Here is a 22,923-nt window from a genome sequence, read left to right on the forward strand (position 1 = left end):
CTGTTATTCACTAGGAAAAGGCTCAGTGCATCAGGACGTCATAGAAGATCATCTCAGAGAGGTACTATTAAATAACCAGAAAAGGGTTGATATGCCATAAAACAAAATAACTCAACCAAAATACATGTATAGAGGAGTAGTACCTCTCTGAGATGATCTTCTATGACGTCCTGATGCACTGAGCCTTTTCCTAGTGAATAACAGTCTGTGCGTGATAAAGAATCACACCCTTCAAAGAGTAATCCTGTTAGTATGCATTAATATGTTAATATGCATCGACCTAGACAGAACATGGCTGATCTAGAAGTAAACCTCTATAAACAATCCTGTTACTCTTATGGATAGCAGCAATTTTTATGTCGCCTAATGAAACTATACGGCACAATCACACTGACACACCGGTTCTTGCCAGATCACCTAAGTTGAGCAACATCGAGCCTGGCCAGTTCCAGATAGGTGACCATTTGGGAAGGCGAGGCACTGTATGTACCGCGAGGTAAAATACTAGGTTGAAAAACTGACGCGGTCTATCCTCTCAAGGGTAGATAGGACTCTCTTAAGCCGTGATTGGCACTCCATCCAGTGTTTGCATCACGATAAAAAATACCCTTAGTAGCCCTGGCGAATCATCAAGTATTCAGCTACCGACAAGATTTGAATTACACTACAAACTCATGTAGTGAGTTCAATCTCGGCTACTGCTGTGCTGGATGGATGGAATGAAACTATAGATATACATGAAAGGCAAGAATTTTGTTTGTGACATGGTCTCGCTACAGTTATGTTGTAAATGATGCATTCCATGAACAAAGTTTCTTTCTTAGAAGTGCACGCCAGTGGAACTCTCTTCCGTTTGCCTGTTTCCCACCTGACTACAACTTGGATGTCTTCAAGTCCAATGTAAACAAATTCCTGATGAACCGCCCCCTTATGTAAGACACTTTATCAAATCTCCAATACTAACGTACTGTACACGCAATAACCCTTATCCCTGAGTGGCTTCCGGGCCTTGATAAGTGGTGACTACCTTGTAAAAAAAAAAAAAAAAATTTTTTTCGTGTATGAGCTACCAATTTTTTTTTAAGATCTAACAACATTTAATGTCCAAGAGTAGCAGGGTTCTCATTTGTGTCATCAACCTTCAGATTTTCTTTTCAGAAATTTGATTGTGTAGGTTTCTATCATGATCAGAATCAGCAAATTGACCATAAAACTGACCATCAAAACGTGATCACTATGGAATAGGGGGAAATGTTCTGGACTGATTCAAATCGTATCTCGCTTAAAAGTCAAAGAACTTAAATTCTATTTATTTGTTGTTGTTGCTGCTGATGCATATATTGGATGGCTTTTGAAAATTGACTCACAAACTAATCCATCCCTGACCAGGTCTTTATCTCCCTCTTTCTCTCAAATACATCCTCATCACTTCCTTATGTTTTCCTTAGCATCCTCTATCAACTGATTCCACTACCGCAACTGTTCTACATCTACTTTTTAATCTTTTTTATTCAATTTTTACCCCAGACAAGGCACAGTGCCACTTTGAAGTAGGGGGTTACTATCAATGGACATAAGTTACAGGGGTATTATGAAGGGAGATGAGTAGCAAGATGTCTGTTCACATTACACTTGAATTTCTGCATTCCAGTACAGTTGGGAAAGCAGTATCCCGGAAGAGAGTTCCAAAGTCTAGCAGTTCTGGGGAAGAAACTATTGGAGTAGAAGGCTTTCTTACACCTAGGGATCTCTACTGTGAAGGGGTGGGATTTTTTCAATCCAGTATTCCAATGTGACCAAAGTCTCCTGTTTTACACACATCTCTCTATCACACATCCATCATAAGATTCTCCTTTCATTTTTCCTCAGGGAAAACAAATCTTCAGATTTCACATCTATATATCACATTGAAATAAATGTAATTTTGTGAAATTTAACAGTAGGTAATTATCTATATATTATTAGGATAGCATGTGTGTTATTTTCTGTGTCACGCTTACATCAGAGTTGTTTGTTATGAACTTCCATTTCTTGTAATAAATAATTTTCCCAAGAATTCTCCATAAGTTTTGGTTTCGGTTTCAATTATAGCTGATGGCACTCAAGTCATTTATTTTTTTTATAAATAATTTTACTAAGAATTCTTCATAAGTTTCGGTTTTGATTTAAGCTAATGCACCCAAGTCATATGTATATATATATACATATATATATATATATATATATATATATATATATATATTTTTTTTTGAAATCGCAACTTCATAATATATAAAAATCGATAGAACATTAACTTTATAATAATATATACAAAATCTGCAAGAATTAAAATATCATATGTTAATGTACTTAATGACCGGACTACACTGGGCAATCCTGCCAGCTTAAATACTTTTGCAGTTTTAACAAAAGAGCTACAATAATATCAGAGCGTCTCCATTTATGCTCAACATCTACAGAATGCCAACATCAATATATTACATATGAATGAGTCCCCTGTGGAATTTCTACAGGTCTCGCTAGTATTAATAACAGTATTAGAATAATTATTGAATTTGAAATGTCCATATTTTGAAGTTCTACACAATGAGATTGTCCAGGTGCTGCTTTTAAGAAATGCATCTTTGCATTCAGATTGAACACACATCTGCAGAATGGAAATTATGTCATATAGGATACCCATGGAACAATGCTGAAGATAATTAAGATTGTAATATAAAAAAATAATAAAAGGTGGAAACTTATTCCAACTGTATGTTTCAGTTTGTGTTTACGATTACACTTTTGCATTATATTGCCTTCTATAAATTACTTATAAATATATATATATTACTGATGGGTCGATTCCAGTATTTGTCTCGATTTCGATACAATTACAGATTTCGTGATAAATTCCCTATTCTGATACAATTTCCGATTCCTATTCTTTATAAATCTTTAATTATTTTACTATAAGATTGTGATTCTCCCCGATATGCAGATATTTTCCTAAACGTCAAAATACATTTGTGGAAGATGATTTATCGATTTTAACTATACTTGTATTTTAAAATCAATGAATATTTACTAATTTATCAATATTACTAGCAATCGAAGATTTTACTTTAAACAAAATCAAATAAAAAAAGACATTAAAAAAAAAACTGATGGTGCATCGAAAAATAGTCACCAATATTTCCAATACCGATTCCGATACCCTTAAATGCTCTGATTTTTCTTATTCGGATTAATTGTCCCAACACTAATATATATATCATGATATGAAAATAGTCACTAATATTTCCGATACCGATTCTGATAAAATTAAGCGTTCTGATTTTTCCAATTCAGATTAATTGTCCCAATATATATATATATATATATATATATATATATATATATATATATATATATATGATCCATGGGATCAAATTGATTCTGAAAAACAAAAGATATTTTTTACTTATCTAAAAATTGTTACGAATTTTGTGGTGAAAAATTATTCAATAACTATACTTATAAGTAGATACATGAAACTTTATAACATTTTTTACAGATTATTTCTAGCGCAAATATAAATTTATAAAGTTATAATATTTTTAAAGTTCACACGAACTTTATGGACACCTTTTTTGTATTTTGTATTTTACTTCAGTAAATTTTAAGAGATCAAGGGGCTCCTTCCTGAAGCTAACACTTGATTCCGTTATGATTTAAATTTATATCCGAGGGCTCTTTTAAGAATAGATACTGTTCCTTTTATGGCTTTTCTAAAAAAAATTTTTTAATTTTTTTTTTATTTTTCTTCCTTTGAAGATTGTAATGCTGGGTATGGGGCAGCCAAACCAGCTGCCAACATTGCCCACTTTTGTATTGAAACCAACCGAGGGCTCTTTTTAGTATCCTCGCTGTTCCCTTAAGTACAATTGTCTGAATCTCTTTTGAACTTGGTTCACCAGGAATCTGTATATATCATGATATGATATACAAGATGATGGCTGAGAGCCAGAAACCTGCATGTCCATGGGTATAGGTATGCATGTAATAAGATTTGATAAAAAAAATAAAAATAAGAGGTGACTCATTCATATATGTGGATAACAAAAAGAGCTTATAGCCGTTTAAAAAATGCTAAGGTAGTGAAATAATTAAATAACAGCGTTTCGAAGCTGTTGATTTCAATAAAAAAAAACAAAAAAACAACAACAACAAATCTTAAATACAGGGTGATTCAAAAGTAACTCCCTATTCTAAAATAACTATAATTTATTCAAATGCTGTAATACGTTTCTCAATTATTGTGTGCATGTTACTTAACGTGTGCATGTTACTTAACGTGTGCATGTTACTTAACGTGTGAATGTTACTTAACGTGTGCATGTTACTTAACGTGTGCATGTTACTTAACGTGTGCATGTTACTTAACGTGTGCATGTTACTTAACGTGTGCATGTTACTTAACATGTGCATGTTACTTAACGCGTGCATGTTACTTAACGCGTGCATGTTACTTAACGCGTGCATGTTACTTAACGTGTGCATGTTACTTAACGTGTGCATGTTACTTAACATGTGCATGTTACTTAACGTGTGCATGTTACTTAACGTGTGCATGTTACTTAACGTGTGCATGTTACTTAAAGTGTGATTATCAAATCTATGCTTTTCTTTTCTTTTCAGATCTGTTATATGAATTTGGTTTTTAATCTTGAAAGGAGAACATGTGAAGTTATTAGTTCCATCCTGCAAAAAATTACTTGTGAAATCAGTTGATGCAGTTCATAGTGGACTTGAAAAGCTGGTTGCGATTGGTGGTGGCCATATTGAATTTTAAATAAAAGGTTCATGCATTATACGTTCTTCTGGAGAAATTATACTTTAAAAATATATTATAGTTACTTTAGAATAGGGAGTTACTTATATATAAGTAACGGTCCAGTGATAAAAGGGAAGAATCAGTTCACAATCATAATTTCGGTTTATTAATTAGTATTTTTTTTTCATATTTGTTTTTTTTGCTTTTTAAATATTGACAAATGCCTATATTTTTCTCCATTGCTGTTTTACACGTGTTTCACTATAACGATATAAAATGTTATCCTTGTGCAAGAATGCAGATTGTGAGAGACAAACATCTATTAGCAGAAAACAAACACAAAGTTGAAAAGACGAAATAAAAGGAAAAACCATTTTCAAGAAGATCGTGGAAAAGGCAAAGTCAAAAACTTAAAACAATCACTTGAAAGGTGATATTCAAAGAAAAGACCCCCTTCTCCCCATTTAGAAATAAGAGACACCTGATTCAACTTGGATTAGTTCTAAAGCTGCCTTATATATGCGCGCGTGTATGTCTGTATGTCAAGATAATACGTTCCAAAGATTCAACATAAACAATATTTTCGTGTGCGATCATTTCTGAGATGTTATGGATTTTTATTAATATACATATTTATGTGCATATATATATATATATATATATATATATATATATATATATATATATATATGAGCAAACAGTTAATAAAATATGTCAAAAGACACTTTGTAATGAATTAAAAACATATTTAATCTGAAAAGGAAACACTAGATAAATGGATAGTCCTTAATCCGCGGAGTTTCGAAGAAACACTTTCCTTCTCATCAGAGCGTAGGAATTAGTTCTAAAGCTACCTTATATATGCGCGCGTGTATGTCTGTATGTCAAGATAATACGTTCCAAAGATTCAACATAAACAATATTTTCGTGTGCGATCATTTCTGAGATGATATGGATTTTTATTAATATACATATACATATTTATGTGCATATATATATATATGAGCAAACAGTTAATAAAATATGTTAAAAGACACTTTGAAATGAATTAAAAACATATTTAATCTGAAAAGGAAACACTAGATAAATGGATATTCATTAATATTGGAGAAGTTATACTTTAAAAATATATTATAGTTATTTTAGAATAGGGAGTTACTTTCGGATCACCCTGTATACAACATAATTACGCTGACACAGCGGTTCCCATCAGATCACTAAAGTTAAGCAACATTGAGCCTAGTCAATACTAAAATGGGTGACCATTTGGGATTTCCAAATGCTGTATATGCTCATCTCTTATCTTGGCATTATTTTTTCAGTCTCCTTGCCACTCAACCGGAGTAGTACTGATTCAGGAGGGACATGCTCAAGGATTGTGCAATTTTTGCCTCACAATTGCAGCTACCCTTACAGAGGTGTTCATTGTTTCTTGAGACTGAACGGAAGTATTGATATATATATGTATGTATACACACACACTCATACTGAACAATCATTCCAGCATCTACGTTAATCTATTATTACTTGAATTATAAAATGATTAAAAAATTTTCTCAAATTTTTATTTAATTTTTTTTGGGGGGGGGGGAGTTGCGAAATTTAACTATGCTTTATCCAAACGTGGATACATACCTTGGTTCTTTTCATTTCTTGTGATCTGAAGAAAAATAAAATAATTCCCACTTACCTAAAAGAAAAAAGAAAAAAGAAAGGAATTAGTAAAATTAAAAAATAAAAGAAGGTACAGAATAGTTAACAATTTAGTTGTAGATGTATGCAATACAACAATGGTCATATCAGTTAATTGACATTTGTTTCTCCTAAGGATTGGTTAATACAAAATACACACTAATATATACCTTACTTCTGAGATTGAGTTATATTTGAAAAAAAAAATCTTTTTGTTTTAATTCGTCTAGTTTGCTGTAAACTTCCGGTTTTTAAAATCGAAACATAACAGGCACGATTTATAAAAAAAAAAAAGAAAAAAAAAAAGAGTTACCTCTTATATACTCATTACATACACATGAGTTCTCTCCCCCGCATATGTATTATCATACTATCAGTTAATCGACATTTGTTTCCCTAGGGCTTGGTTAACACAAAATATATATTAAAATATATCTTAGTTCTGTGATTGAGTTATATTTGAAAAACAATTTTTTTAATTGTTTTAATTCTTCTAGTTTGCTGTAATTTATAATTAACTGAACAAGTTACTTATGTGACATATATATATATATATATATATATATATATATATATATATATATATATATATATATATATCTTGCTTCCTCTCTCACTGTGTGTTGGTTCAATCACTCTCTAACATTTTTCTTGATCTTATATATAAAAGGCTATATGTCTGTCTGTCTCCATATTTTTCAAAACTAAAAGTCGCAGAGCGACGCTAGGGGCGTCAAATGATTGGATTTTTTATGGACTGTTCTTTTTTGGGTCTTTAGCCGATTAAAATAGTTTTTAAGGGGTCGAAAATGGGTCAAAATTGAAAAAAAAAGTTATACATTTTGTACATTCACTTTAGTCTATTTTCAAGTTTATAAAAAAGAAAAAAAAGTTACCTACTCAGTACATACATGAGTTTCCTCCCCTGCATATGTATTATCACACTATTTTTAGGGACGTGTGTGTGTATAATATACATGTGTGTGCGTGTGTGTGTGTGGGTGGTATTTATTCAATCCACAGACACGTGTTTCATGACTGACTATGATAGAATTCAAACCTATAACCACTGGGGACTAGTCAAGTGTGTTATCCATTACACGAGAAGAGCCTGTCTGAAATTATATGATAATTTATTGTTTTACGTATCCATGGAGAACTATATATATTTCTTAAAGATACAACGGGAACAGGCACTCATATTGTCAGCCATTTTCAAAATGTTGAGCTTTTATTAGTAACAACTTGCGTACAATTCTTTTGACCCAATTTTGGCACATAAGTATATAAGCGTTCATTAATTATGATTTTGCACAACTGGGCAAGTTCATCAGCTCATAGAAAAAATAATTTTCACTTTTTTATCTGCAACATATATGTAATGCATTTATAACAAAGTATATTTGCCTTTAACATCCCCTTGACATTTGTACGAGTAGTATGAGTAGCGACATTTCTGTGCTTGCTTTTGACCATGCTTCATTTTTTACAAGTATAATTCCAAGTTAATATTTTCCAGAGGTAAACCAATGAAGTTTTAACAAGGTTAATGTAAGAGTGCTCAATACCGAAATAGGGCAAGATATACTTTTTATTTATTTTACATAAGCATTAATATGTCGCTACACATTCACAAGTATGTTTCAGCCAGCCAGTTGCAAGTAACTAGAGACCTGTGGGTTATGGATTTCACTTTTGTATGAGCAATATCACATGAAGAGATCTCTACTTATTCATAACTGGTTGACCAAAACAGACTCCTGAATCTGTAGCAACATTAAAACAAATAAAATAATCTCTACATATATATATATAAAAGTGAACACGTCTGTGCATGTGTGTGTATCTGTGTACATTTTCTAATGCAATAACTGTCAATTTTCAGTCTACAGACTCGAAATTTGATATACAGGGTACTGAGATTTGGGAAAATCTTTGTAATCCGTTTTCGGCCAGAAATTTGGCTGTTAAGGGGTCAAAGTTCAACGATTTGACCTTTGAGAACTCTACCAAACTCCTCTGCCAATTTTGGGTATAAATACTTGAAATTTTAGATATAGATTCCTTGGACATGGATCTAACTTAATAACTTGATTTGAGCTAAAAACAATTAATGTTAAGGGGTCAAAATTTTAAAAAATTGACTGCTTTTTTTTTTTGCTCAACATACACCTCCAAACACCCAGGCAACGCCGGGCTGAAATGCTAGTGTGTGTATATATATATATATATATATATATATATATATATATTTATTATATAAACACACACATAAATATTAAATAAGTATACAAAACATTGTGTATTATACCTAAAAAAAAAAAATCAGTATATAATGTGTAATATATTTATGTTCACCCCACTAAAAAAAAAATATAAAAAAATGATCAAACATCTGTAAAATAAGAAAAATTTTTTTACTTGATCATAGTTTAAAAGAAAAAAATTATCTCCCTTGATTTGTTCTAAAGTCAGAAAATGACTTAGTTTAAAAGCCTGTCAACAATTTCCTTCATTCTGCATCTGTGCCTAAAACTAAACGAAAATTCGATTAGCAGAGTTTTTTTTCTAGAAATGTCCATCTGTGGAATACAATACCATAGGGTTGCTTCCCAGCTGACTATAACATGGTTGTTTTTAGGTAAATAAGCTCTTATTAAGCCTTTCTCTTAAATAAACCCTACCCAAGTTTCATCATTGCTAATCATCATTGTTGTCTCACCATCCACCTAACCCTTATCAAACCTTATCCTAGAATGACCTCCAGGCCTTGATAAGCAGCGACCCCGAAAACCCCCAAGTAAAAAAACAACAAAAAAAAACTTTTAGGTCTGCTTCGGATGAGAAAAGCAGAGAGAGTAGATAGACAGATAGTCGTATTTGCCTTTTATATATATACTAGCGAGGGGTATCCGCCATTGCCCGGGTGTTTGGAGGTGTGTGTGGAAACTCCGGGGGTTAAAAAAAAAAAGTAATTATGAGGATCGAACCCGAACCGTTGAGGCAAAGTTGTACATTAAAGTGTGAAAAAAAAAAAAAAATGTGCGATGTTAACCATTGCCCGACCGCGAGATGCTAATGGAAACACGTTTGAATTTATTTAATTACTTGGATTTGGCAGGTGCCCGTTTTAATGAGTTAATGAGGTCAAGTTTTACTGCGGGATTTTTATTTTCCCAAGATGTTATAGGAAAAAAACTAACCCACATGCGGCGAGCGAGAAATGTTGAATATTTATCTTCCCGAAATTGAGCAAATTAAATAGATAGGCGAGTTTCGTTGTTAACTGTGAGATATTACGATTTATATGTAATATAAAAAGTTTTAAAAAGTTGTGAAGCGAGCGACCGCTTCTCTGAAAAAAGCTTTTTGTAGACATACAGAAAAAGCATACATACATACATACATTTTCGCTTTTATATTTATAGATAGAAAAGAAAGAAACAAAGAAAAAGAGACAGTAATGACAGATGTGGAACGTACATCTATATAAATGTACATGTGTGAGTGTGTGGGTGTATATATATATATATATATATATATATATATATATAGTAATAGTAGTAAGTTATAAAATATATATGGCAAGTAAGCTACACAGAATATTTCGCGTTTCAAGTGTAGCTTAATTGCTATGCTTGTTGAATCCTAGCGTGGATGAAACGTGGAATATTCTGTGTAGCTTAATTGCCATATATATTTTATAACTTACTACTTGCTCTACCTACGCATTGAGCACTGTTGAAGTAAATACTTAAAGTTTACGCATAAATTTATACTTTTGTATATTAATTTATGTGATTCAATTGAATAATCAATTATATAATTAAACAATAATTATTCTTTATACAGACACTAATGTTTCATACTTAGGCAATCATCAGTGTAACAATTCCTACCGATCATGAGATTCAAACCCAGCCATGAAGTCACCTTTTTCTAAGCCTCTCCTTCAGAGCCAACCATGATACTTTACTTTTGCATTTCATGCTTTAATTCAAACCACTATATATATATATATATATATATATATATATATAATTTTATAAAATCAACAGTAGATTCTCTACAGTACAGTGTAGACTTGAATCGATTTGATTGGACCAATGCCGATAGCCATTAGTCGCGTGCTCTCGTGTAATGAATGAATGCGTGAATGTAGGATTGACTTGAAATTCTTAAAGATAAACTAAAATGACCGAAAAATGGGCTGAAATGACTTAAATAAATAAAAAGTAAATGACTTAGAATGACTTTAATGAACTTAAGGATGAATTGAATGCTTAAAAAATAACTGGAATCATTCAAAAACAACTTGAATGATCTGGAGAATAACTTGAATGGCTTTGAGACTGACTGGTTGTGAAGTAGGTGATCATTTTACATTAAATTAATACAGAAAAGTGATCCCCACTTTATATCACAAAGTTACAAACATAAGTACAGCATGTAGTAAGAACAGATACTACTACACTTTGATCTTGGCCAAAAGGCCAAGAAAAGAGGGTATTTATTTGCTCCCCCACCGAGCAAATTAGGTACAAGGCCGATTTTTAATGTGAGGAGTGAAGGGGAAATGAGGACCAACTCCCCGGGGAGTAGGGGAGCTGGATAGTGACAATTGGTATGAAGGGTTACCCCTACATTGACCAAGGTCTTATATGTGGGGTTTCCCCCACATATGGTCTTTGCTTGCAGTATCTGTCGGAACAGGCCAAGCACAAAAGTGTTATGGACAGACCGACCGACGGAGTTGCTTGCACGCGACTAAAAATGGACGATTGCACTAGTTTCGATGACAAAGATATGAGAGTGTGAAAAATTCATTGATCATCATTCAATCCCGAGCAAAGTCGGTTCTCCCTTCTAATGTGTGTGTGTGCATATATATATATATATATATATATATATATATATATATTTATTTGTTAAGAAGCATGGAGAGTTTCTGTTTTACGACTTTCTTTTTGCTTTTTTCCAATTTATGTATTAATCTTTTTATAGTATTAGTGAATGTTTGTATATAGGATTTATGTTATTTGTTGCTGGATTGTTTCCACTAGCGCTTTCTGCTGAAACCTCAGTCGTCTTTAGGCAGTTGTTTGTCTGATGGGTTTAAAAACGTGGGGCTATTTATAAAAAAGTACGTTTGGGGAGACGTGGTCACGTGTTTAAGGTGTATCCAATTAGATGCATGTACAATATTTAAACAGGTGTATCAAAAGTACAACATAATAAAATGTACATTTTCCCTCCACCTTCCAGCCTATATATATATATATATATATATATATATATATATATATATATACTAGCAAAAGTACCTGTCCTTGACTGGGTTCAAAAACAGCCTACAGAAAATGGACTCTGATTTATGAAAGTATGATAGCTTATGAAAAGGAAGGGTTGTAAAGAGATAGCTTCGAATTTGGGAGTATCAAAACCAAAGCAAAAATAAAATAGATAAACCCCATAATTTATTATACCATACCTGTTCACACTGAAACACTTGTCACAATATTATGTGGATCTATATTAAAAAACCTTGTTAAACTTTGTGACATATTTCCATTCTATGAAGGTCAGGTGCGAACGAACACCCCACAATTTTATTACACCATATTTCTCACAAACTGAAACATAATTATCAAAGTATACTTATGCAGATAGATATGAAAAATCTTTATTAAAGTTTGTGCCTATTTTCATTCTATGGAGGCCAGGCACGAACGCAGACCCCACAATTTTATTATATCATCCCTATTTAAGTTAAAACATACTTATCAAAGTATTATGTACATCTATATCAAAAACACTTGTAAACGTTTTTTTTTAAATTTTTAAATTTTTTATTTCCATACTTTGTGGACCAGGCGTGAACGCAGACCCCACAATTTTAATGAACCACCGTTCTGCCAGATCAAACATACCCATTCCTGTGTCTCGATACATCTTCTATCATTATATGTAATCAGTTTTTTAAAATAGTCAACCATATCGGAGCCTATTCGTGACCAGACACACACACAGCTTTATATTATATATATATATATATATATATTTATATAGTAAGTTATAAAATATATATGGCAGTTAAGCTATACAATATTCCGCGTTTCATCCATGCTAGGATTCATTACTATATATATATATATATATATATATATATATATATATATATATATATGCGGGAAGGAGGGGGGGGAAATGTATATTTTATTTTATATATATATATATATATTATAACTTACTCTTTAGCTCTACCTAATTTTGAGCACTGTTGAAGTAAATACTTAAAGTTTATGCATAAATTTATACTTTCGTATATCAATTTATGTGATTAAATTAAGTAATCATATATATATATATATATATATATATATATATATATATATATATATATATATATTAGTAATTAAATCAAACGGATGTAGTGTTTATCTGATATACGCAATAGTAAACTTCAATCTAATATAAATAGCAGTATTTATATATAGATAATTTAATCCCAACTGAATAAAAAAGCTCAATACACAATAGAGAGTAGAGCTTATTATAAGAGAAAGAAAATCAAAACTACAAGTTGAACTTTACAATCAAAATTTACCGTGCATAATATTTCAGCTTGCATGAAGATTCTCTCAAGGTAATGCAAAAGGTGAAAATAGTACTTTAGAGAGAATGAAGTCCAAAATTAAATCCAGTGTGATGCATATAGTGCAATTGGAAAGTTTTCAAAGCAGCTGAAATAATGATAATTGTTTTTTTTTTTGGACAGTGCAGCAGTCCAAAAAGAAGTTGATCTCCAGTCAAATGGGATCGAGAAATAAAAAGAAGGGGGAAAAACAGCATGTCATCTTTCAGCTTAATTAGAAAAAAATGATTTCAGACTAAATTTTAAAGAATTAAGATCAGGTTTTGTTTTTATATATTTTCACTTGTTTGTCTTGCCAACTTACGACTACAATAAATTGCAGTTTCACTTAATGCCATAACCAACAAATTCTAGCATTGCTACAATTATAATTTGCTGATTTCTTTCTGTTCTCTGATGAGAAGAATAGCAAAAATAGCATTCTTTGAAACTCCACGGAATAAGGATTTTGTAAATTGTTTTTAGGAGTATTCAGTCGAACAATAAATTTTGATTGTAAAGTTCAACTTGCAGTTTTAATTTTCTTTCTCATATATATATATATATATAAACACCGTATAAAAACAACACTAGCGAATAAATACTGGGAACTCAAAGAAAGCGGACATTCGCCGGTAGTTGAATGAAAAAATGAGACAAGCTACCACGTGCAGACATTTAGACGACCCATGTAAATTATGCCTCCATGAAAAATTTGCTATCCTGTACTTTAAAGAACCTAAAAATCTATTAAAATGTAGACAAGAAATAGCAAACAATTGTGTTCACAAAATAAAACTTACTCTAGGATAGAGATACAAAATAGCTTTAAAACTAACAATAGAAAACAAACAAATAAATAAATTAAATAAACATGAATATACATAAACGATCACACATATATGTATATATATATATATATATATATATATATATATATGTGCATGTATGTGTGTACACATAGGTATATTTATATACATATATAAAAAAAAAAAGAAGGAAAAGATCTACCTTAAACCACTAACCTAGTTCTAAAACAGATCCTTTGTTCGATAAAATGCATGCCCATTGGCTGATAGGAGGGGGCGCGGTGGATACTAGAAAGCTGATTGGCTAACTAGAAATCCTCAACATATATAAAAACAAGAAGCAACCACAAAATTCGCGCATAAACCTGACGAATCCTATAGTGGATGAAACGCAGAATATTCAGTGTAGCTTAATCGCCATATATATTTTATAAATTACTAACTAGCTCTACCTACGTATTGAGCACTTTTGAAGTAAATACTTAAAGTTTACGCATAAATCTATACTTTCGTATATTAAATTTATGTGAGTAAATGAAGTAGTTATATATATATATATATATATATATATATATATACATGTGTGTGTGTGTGTGTGTGTGTGTGTGTGTGTGTGTGTGTACTAAGCATTGTGTGTCTTCCACTTGGATAAAATGGAAATAAAGTTCATCAGAGATATGAAAGATATTTATGTTCACCGTTTAGGCTCGTATCGGATGAGAAAAGCAGAGAGAGAGAGAGAGAGAGAGAGAGAGAGAGAGAGAGAGAGAGAGAAAAAGAGAGAGAGAAAGTAAACACACAGGCAGACATATTTTTCTTTTTATATATAGACATAAAATGAAAGAGGAGGGGGAAAAAAGAAGAAACCGTTTGATACGTAAAGTACATCACATGTGCAGCATATTACTTAACTGCTGGAGTTGAACTGAACGCATGTGAAACCTGGTTTTCAAACGTCATGTGGCATGACACAATTCTTTCACCGTTCATTCCTATCTGGCTAAAATGATGGCGAGATTAGAGCAGTGAATCTAATTGACTATGGAACAGGCAAGTTGAATTCAAATCCCAACAGGTCAATTTAGTTCACCTACGCACTAATAATACCGTTGGGAAAGCCATGAACCTACTATCTCATCTAAGCTATGAGTAGATAGCAACTTGTGTTCACTCAATCGTTTAGAACAGGTATTACATTTCAGTAGTAGTAAAAGTAGTAGTTGTTTAATTTTGATCATCTCTGACGACCACACATTAGTATTTATTCCAAGAGTGGTTGGTTGGTTGTTTTTGTTTTACGGCATATCAACTCTTTTCGGGTTATTTAATGCCGAATCCAAAGATTTTGAAGAAAATTTTTTTTAATAGAATATATTTGTTGTTTTCATGTCGGTTTCTATTTAACCCATAGTTGGAACCCTAACAGGTACTACCACTGCGAGTCAGAGTGGACCTGGGAGCAATGGTAATTAAAGGGTGGCTCCACACTCCCCAAAGCCCACAAGCTGGGGCCTCACCACTGGATATAGTTTAAGGTAATATCCAGGACCCCCATTGAGGGACTTTTACCCTCTGCAGGGGGGCAGTCGGCGTATTCTAATGCCCCACCGACAGGGCCTTATTCCAAGAGTGGTTTATGCCAAATTTCTTGCCTTTTGGTACTTATGCAGTATAAGGACCATGCTAATGTCAGAATCGTTTGGGTGGTTTACAGAAATGACCGGAAGGTGCCAAAATGCTGATCTCCTTAACCCTAATACAACGAAATCAAAAAGAAAATATTTGTTTGCTGTCATTGGTTTATGATATAAAAACACATTTATCTTGAACAAATGAAAAATCATAAAAAAAGGAAAAAAAAAATTTTTTTTGTTTACTATAGGTTGTTTATTATTAAAAAAAAAAATATTTATTCATGAAACTTACCTTACAATTAATTATTTTTTTTCTTGGTGTGAATTTTAATTTTCTTAAAGTTTCATAAAAAACTGTCCAATAATTCAAGACTATTGTTTTCATTAAATTAGCATTGTACTGAGAGAAATGATGTATTTTTTCATTGAAAAAATTTGGCCAACGTTTGTGCAGAAAAAAAATGGTGATGTGACACAAGTGTCGGAAAGTAGGATTTGAAAAGCCAGCGCCCTATTTTGAGAAGAAAAGGAAAGCTCTGATAAAAAAGAAAACAAGCTCTTTCTCTCTGATGATCATCCCCATAACCAGACTGTTACAGTTCAGAGCCAATGGGTTAGATAGGGTTATATGAAGACAGCCTATCTGAAAAAAGGTTAACTAAAAACCTGAGAGTTGGTATGAACCAATCGTCTCATTTAGTGTGCTATTGAACCTTCTGTACTTCGTGCAAAATGTTTAGTGTTAACGTTTAGTAGTTACGTTCATCGTTTCTATTTAGTCTTATGTGAGTGTTTACGTTTAATGTTTAGTGTTTAGCGGTTATGTTCAATGCTTAGCGGTTGTGTTCAATGCTTAGCGGTTGTGTTCAATGCTTAGCGGTTATGTTCAATGCTTAGCGGTTATGTTCAATGCTTAGCGGTTATGTTCAATGCTTAGCGGTTATGTTCAATGCTTAGCGGTTGTGTTCAATGCTTAGCGGTTGTGTTCAATGCTTAGCGGTTGTGTTCAATGCTTAGCGGTTATGTTCAATGCTTAGCGGTTATGTTCAATGCTTAGCGGTTATGTTCAATGCTTAGCGGTTATGTTCAATGCTTAGCGGTTATGTTCAATGCTTGGCAATTTTGTTCAATGCTTGGCGGTTTTGTTCAATGCTTAACGGTTATGTTCAATGCTTAACGGTTATGTTCAATGCTTAACGGTCATTTTCAATGCCTAGTGTTTATGTTCAATATTTATATTTAGTGTTATGTTAGTGCTTGCACAGCACAATCATGTTGACATACCGGTTCTCACCAGATCACAGAAGTTAAGCAACATTGAACCTGGCCAGTACTAGATGAGTGACCATTTGGGAAGGCTAGGCGCTGTATGTACCTTCTGGGAAGGTTGGACATGGGGCCAAAACCCTCACCCCGAAAAAAGAAATTCTCGCTACAAAAGCCTCTACAAAGTTGTAGATGGCCTATGCCCCCCCCCAGGGGCTCACGGCTATGGTATGAATGGATTATGTTAGTGCTTATGATTAATGTTTAGTGTTTACGATTTATGTTTAATGATCGATTGTGCCATTTCATATTTATTGCACGGATGATTGGTAGAATAAATGATAGAAAAAAATCATTAAAACACATTTAACTTTAATCTTTGTAATTGATCTGACTCTAACAACGGTGTTTAGAAAGCATTCGCAAAACATTCCATTATGCAAACATTCCATTATGCACTTCCTTATAAGTCTCTAAAAGTATGACGTCACATTCGAATAGAAGACAAACTAATTGTTGCTGGTGGGAAATAGGGTTCATACCTTTCCCAACAACATGATTGTAAAGATCTATGTGCGAGAAGATACAGTTGGATTTCTTTAAAAGTTGGCTTGTGGATTCTAATCGGCATTGATCGCCCACTCCAAGGATATTAGTGGAATAATTCAAGAGTGCCGACGGTACTTGAACATGGTGCACCACTGCCCATGAAGGTAAATATTATATCATGAACCCTCTCTCTTTGGCGAGAGAGAGAGAGAGAGAGGAGGTTGATGTAAGAAAAGAGAAAAAGAAAAAATAGAAAAACGAGAAAACGAGGTGAAAAAGAATAAAACAAAGTGTAAAAGAGAGGAAGAATGGGAGAAATTAAAGAGAAACAAAGAGTGGGAGCGAGGATGAAGAGGGTAGGAGAGAGGGAGAGAGAGGAAGAGAACAAGAGAGGGGAAGAGAGAAAAGGAAAAAGAAAGAAAGTGAGAAAAATTGAAAAAGAGAGTAATAGCAAGAAGCGGAGATAGCAAGAACGGCGAATGGAGACAGAGAGAGAGAGAGAGAGAAATGCAAAGAGAGAGAGAGAAATGCAAAGAGAGAGAGAGAGAGAGAGAGAGAAACGCAAAGCGAGAGAGAAAAATACAAAGAGACAGAGAGAAATGCAAAAGAGAGACAGAGAGAAACGCAAAGGGGGAGAGATAAAAATGCAAAGGGGGGAGAGAGAGAAACGCAAAGGGGGGGGGAGAAACGCAAAGGGGGAGAGAGATAGAAACGCAAAGGGGGAGAGAGATAGAAACGCAAAGGGGGAGAGAGAGATAGAAACGCAAAGGGGGAGAGAGATAGAAACGCAAAGGGGGAGAGAGAGATAGAAACGCAAAGGGAGAGAGAGATAGAAACGCAAAGGGGGAGAGAGAGATAGAAACGCAAAGGGGGAGAGAGAGATAGAAACGCAAAGGGGGAGAGAGATAGAAACGCAAAGGGGGAGAGAGATAGAAACGCAAAGGGGGAGAGAGAGATAGAAACGCAAAGGGGGAGAGAGAGATAGAAACACAAAGGGGGAGAGAGATAGAAACGCAAAGGGGGAGAGAGAGATAGAAACGCAAAGGGGGAGAGAGATAGAAACGCAAAGGGGGAGAGAGAGATAGAAACGCAAAGGGGGAGAGAGAGATAGAAACGCAAAGGGAGAGAGAGATAGAAACGCAAAGGGGGAGAGAGAGATAGAAACGCAAAGGGGGAGAGAGATAGAAACGCAAAGGGGGAGAGAGAGATAGAAACGCAAAGGGGGAGAGAGAGATAGAAACGCAAAGGGGGAGAGAGAGATAGAAACACAAAGGGGGAGAGAGATAGAAACGCAAAGGGGGAGAGAGAGATAGAAACACAAAGGGGGAGAGAGATAGAAACGCAAAGGGGGAGAGAGAGATAGAAACGCAAAGGGGGAGAGAGATAGAAACGCAAAGGGAGAGAGAGATAGAAACGCAAAGGGGGAGAGAGATAGAAACGCAAAGGGGGAGAGAGATAGAAACACAAAGGGGGAGAGAGATAGAAACGCAAAAGGGGAGAGAGATAGAAACGCAAAAGGGGAGAGAGATAGAAACGCAAAAGGGGAGAGAGATAGAAACGCAAAAGGGGAGAGAGATAGAAACGCAAAAGGGGAGAGAGATAGAAACGCAAAAGGGGAGAGAGATAGAAACGCAAAAGGGGAGAGAGATAGAAACGCAAAAGGGGAGATAGAAACGCAAAAGGGGAGAGAGATAGAAACGCAAAAGGGGAGAGAGATAGAAACGCAAAAGGGGAGAGAAGCGCAAAGAGAAAGAGAGAAACACAAAGAGAGAGAGAGAGAAATGCAAAGAGAGAGAGAGAAACGCAAAGAGATAAAAAAAAATGGGAAGAGAGAGAGAGAGAGAAACAGAAACAGAGCGAGAGGGAGAAAAAGAGAAAGCAAGAGCGAGGAGGATAAATATAGCGAGAGAAACAGATATTGAGAAAGAAATAGAGGGAGGGAGAAACAGAGAGAGAGGACTGAAGAGAGAGGGGTGAATGTAAGATTAGGCTAGAAGAGGGAAAGGAAAAAGAGATAACGAGGTGGAAAACAGATGAAAGAAAATGAACAGGTTGTAAAGCGAGAGAGAAAGAGGGCGTAGAGGGGGGGGGGGTTAGAGAGAGAAAATCCAATAATTAAGTAGAAAATACTTGACAAAATCAAACGGCAAACTGAGAAAAGGAAAGATAGGAGGCTGAAAGTGTTGAAGATCAATATTTCCCAGCAGACACAAGTAGAGTTTGATTAGCTGAACGTTGCCCCCTTCCACTCCCCGATTTGAGGCAACAATCACAACAGAAAGCAGAAAAACGGGCGCGCGCATACGGAACAGATTACAGCAGTGTATAAGACAGGCTGTCAGAATTAACACACACACACATACACAGAGCAATTTAAAGAAATGTATGTGATAGAAGCGCACACACACACACACACACATACATACACACAGACTAACCAAGCAGATGAAGCAGTTACATGCACACACACACACACACACACATATGGAGGTTTAAGTCAATCAACTTGCCATAACACACATGCAATCAGACAACATCCAAGTATTGTCTGGACAATTGGCTTAAAAGAGGATCACTCCACCATGATCAGGAGCAGGCTATAATGGATGCCCAAGATCAAAGTTTGATGACCAACATGGGAAGGTTGGGGTACTTATAATATGCACGTCGTAAAAATTGATAAATTCTTGTCCTGGAATCCAGTAAGACCAAGATACCAGCACAAAAGATATACTACAACGTATGAAAATGGTTAATTGGGGAGAGGAAAATTATCTTCTCAATTTCTTTATTAACTCAGTGTTTGAGAACGGCATAATCACGTTGACACACCGGTTCCCGCTGGATCACCAAAGTTAAGCAACGTTGAACCTGGCCAGTACTAAATGGGTGACCATTTGGAACTTCCAAGTTCTGTATGTGCTCACCGTTTATCTCGGCATTATTTTCAGTCGTCGTAGTCTTCTCCTTGCCACTGGACTCAAACAGTGCCGATTCAGGAGAGGTGTGGTTGGCGATTGCGCAACCCTTGCCTCACAATTACACGCGCTACTGCCCCTAAGGGGTATCCTTTGTCTTTCAAGACTCAACGGAAGCATGGATGGATGGGTTTGAGATTTAAAGAACTTTAATAGAACATTCGAATATCTATGTATCTCACATAGAGGTCAAGTGTTAGCCCCAGGTCGTAGGCCCCTTGGTTTCTGAGAACTTCGACTAAAGTAAAATAAAACAAAAAAAAACATACAAATATATTTTCTGGAAAAATGAAGGTTTTATAGATTGGCTAAAAAGAGGATAACTCCACTATCATCAAGAGCAGATTACAAAGACTGCACAAGATCAAAATTTGATGACCAACACTTTTAAGAAGAATGGTCTCAGTAATAACAAGTACAGGTTTTGCCATACAGAAGTAGTGAGAGTGTGAGCCACCTGACATCTAGTTGTGAGGTTCTGCTGCAGGATTTTGTTGGTTGTTTTTTTTTTTTTTTACGGCATATTAACCCTTTCCAGGTTATTTAATGTCGAATCCAGTGATTTTGAAGAAAAAGTTTTTAATAGAATATATTTTTTTTCAAGTCAGTTTTTATTTAACCCATAGTTGGGATCTTAACAAATACTACCACTCCGAGTCAGAGTGGACCTGGGAGCAATGGCAATTAAGGGGTGGCTCCACACTCCCCAAAGCCTGCAAGCTGGGGCCTCACCATCGGATATAGTTTAAGGTCATATGCAGGACCTCTGCTGGAGGACAGACACAATGGAATGTGTAAATATCTCCATTGAACCATCTGTAAAAAGTTGAATACCGAATGCAGCAGCAAGTCCTGGGAGCATATACCAGAAAGAAACAGTTGGAAATAAGTCATGCACCATACACTCTGACTATGCAATTCCTACAGCTAGGTATCTAGAAAACAGAGCTATTACACCTGACATAGTGATATGAAACAAGAAGGAGAAAGAAGCAACCTTAGTAGAAGTTACTGTTCCCAATGACATTGGGTTAAACCACGCCACCAAGATATAGAAGGCCTGTTAACTGAAAAATGCCTGCTGGCAATGTAGGTAAGATTTGTCAAACTATCACTGTCGGATACTATATGAGGGCATTTTTAAAAAGATTTAAAACATGTTAAAAAATAAAATAAAAAGGTACCCAATTCGATTAATAATGAAACTGAACTTTATAAAAAATATTATGTAAAATTACGTAATTTTAAAGCAATATAAAATTTAATAATGATAAAACTGAATTATGAATTTAGGGAACAAACAATTAAAGAAACATTAAACGCAAACATTTCTTGGCCTGCGGAACAAGATCACAGTGTAGTATCTGTTTGGATGCTACACATCACCTTTTCTGTCCTTGGTCGGCAGAGGAGAAATCTTTCATGACTGAGATTATTTTTGTATCTATCCAGAATGCCCTTTATTGGGAAGCTGGATTTTCCCCACAAGATTATATGTTGAAATATTTAAATAACTATTACTTTAAATACAGAAATTATATTTAAAGTTTTGGTTTTCTGTTCTTTTATGTCCATTTCTTCCCCATGTTTTTCATCAAAATGTGTAGCGTATTTTCATCAGTTACATGATTAGGAATCCTATACTCTGCTATAGTCTTCATTTTCATATCAGTGCAGAATACATGAATGCGGAAATGAAGTTCACATAACTACTAAAAGAAAATCATACCATAATGTGAACATTGGTTAAAAACTAAGAAAATATAGTAAACATCTTCGATATTGTATTACAAAATAATATTAAAAACACACTCAATATATGTCAGCCTATGTCACGGTAACATATATTGAATTTCTAAAAGTATTTTGTATAGTTTTTTAGTTTGAACTTATTTTCCCAAACTTAATGTATTCAACAGCGAGCTCGCCGCCATTTGTCTTTTTCAAATTTATCGATAAACACTGTATGCTTTTCGACCCAAATAAACATTTTACATTAAATAAAAACACTAAAAACTTATCCAGTTAGATAGAAAAGTAATTTATCTTGCCTTTGATAATATTTATTTGTTATATATTTGTTTTTTGACAACTTTTTCGAATCTATGTGTATAGTAAAACAACCCCTCCCTTTTTTTTCATTAAATTGTTAAGTGAAAGTGCAGAATAGTTAGAAAGTCTCCCCCACCCCAACCCCGTTAAAAATAGATTTCTAAATAATATTTCAGCACGGTGCAAACAACATCAATTTATAAGATAAAACCAGAAAATATTTATTTTTATTTAATGTACTCTTTATTTTTAGTTCATATCAAAATTAATTAAAACGGATTAGAATAAAAAATTTCCTATTTCCCGTTTCAGTCATGTAAATTATTTACAGTTAAAATGTTATAAAAAAAACAAAAACTTGAAGTTTTAAATATATTTAAAAAAATAAATTACGCCCGGTGCTAAAATATTGAAAATTCATCGATTGTAAAAAAAAAAAAAAAAAAAAAAAAAAAAAACTGTCATGAAAAAACCTAACTTTAAAATATTTGGAAATACTCAGTGAAAAGTTTTA

The 22,923-nt window shown here is 34.0% G+C and overlaps 1 protein-coding gene and 1 pseudogene across 1 annotated transcript in view; both read right to left on the reverse strand.

Moving 5' to 3' along the window:
- The window catches only part of LOC145287800 (diphosphoinositol polyphosphate phosphohydrolase 1-like), a 567,419-nt gene that overhangs the window by 210,831 nt on the left and 333,665 nt on the right, over positions 1-22,923 (reverse strand). The gene's annotated exons all lie outside the window — the stretch shown is intronic.
- Positions 10,854-10,992, reverse strand: LOC145288401 (U2 spliceosomal RNA; annotated as a pseudogene).

Source organism: Euprymna scolopes, chromosome 11 (assembly GCF_053919585.1).
Source record: "Euprymna scolopes isolate OS-2025 chromosome 11, ASM5391958v1, whole genome shotgun sequence".
Classification (NCBI taxonomy): domain Eukaryota; kingdom Metazoa; phylum Mollusca; class Cephalopoda; order Sepiida; family Sepiolidae; genus Euprymna; species Euprymna scolopes.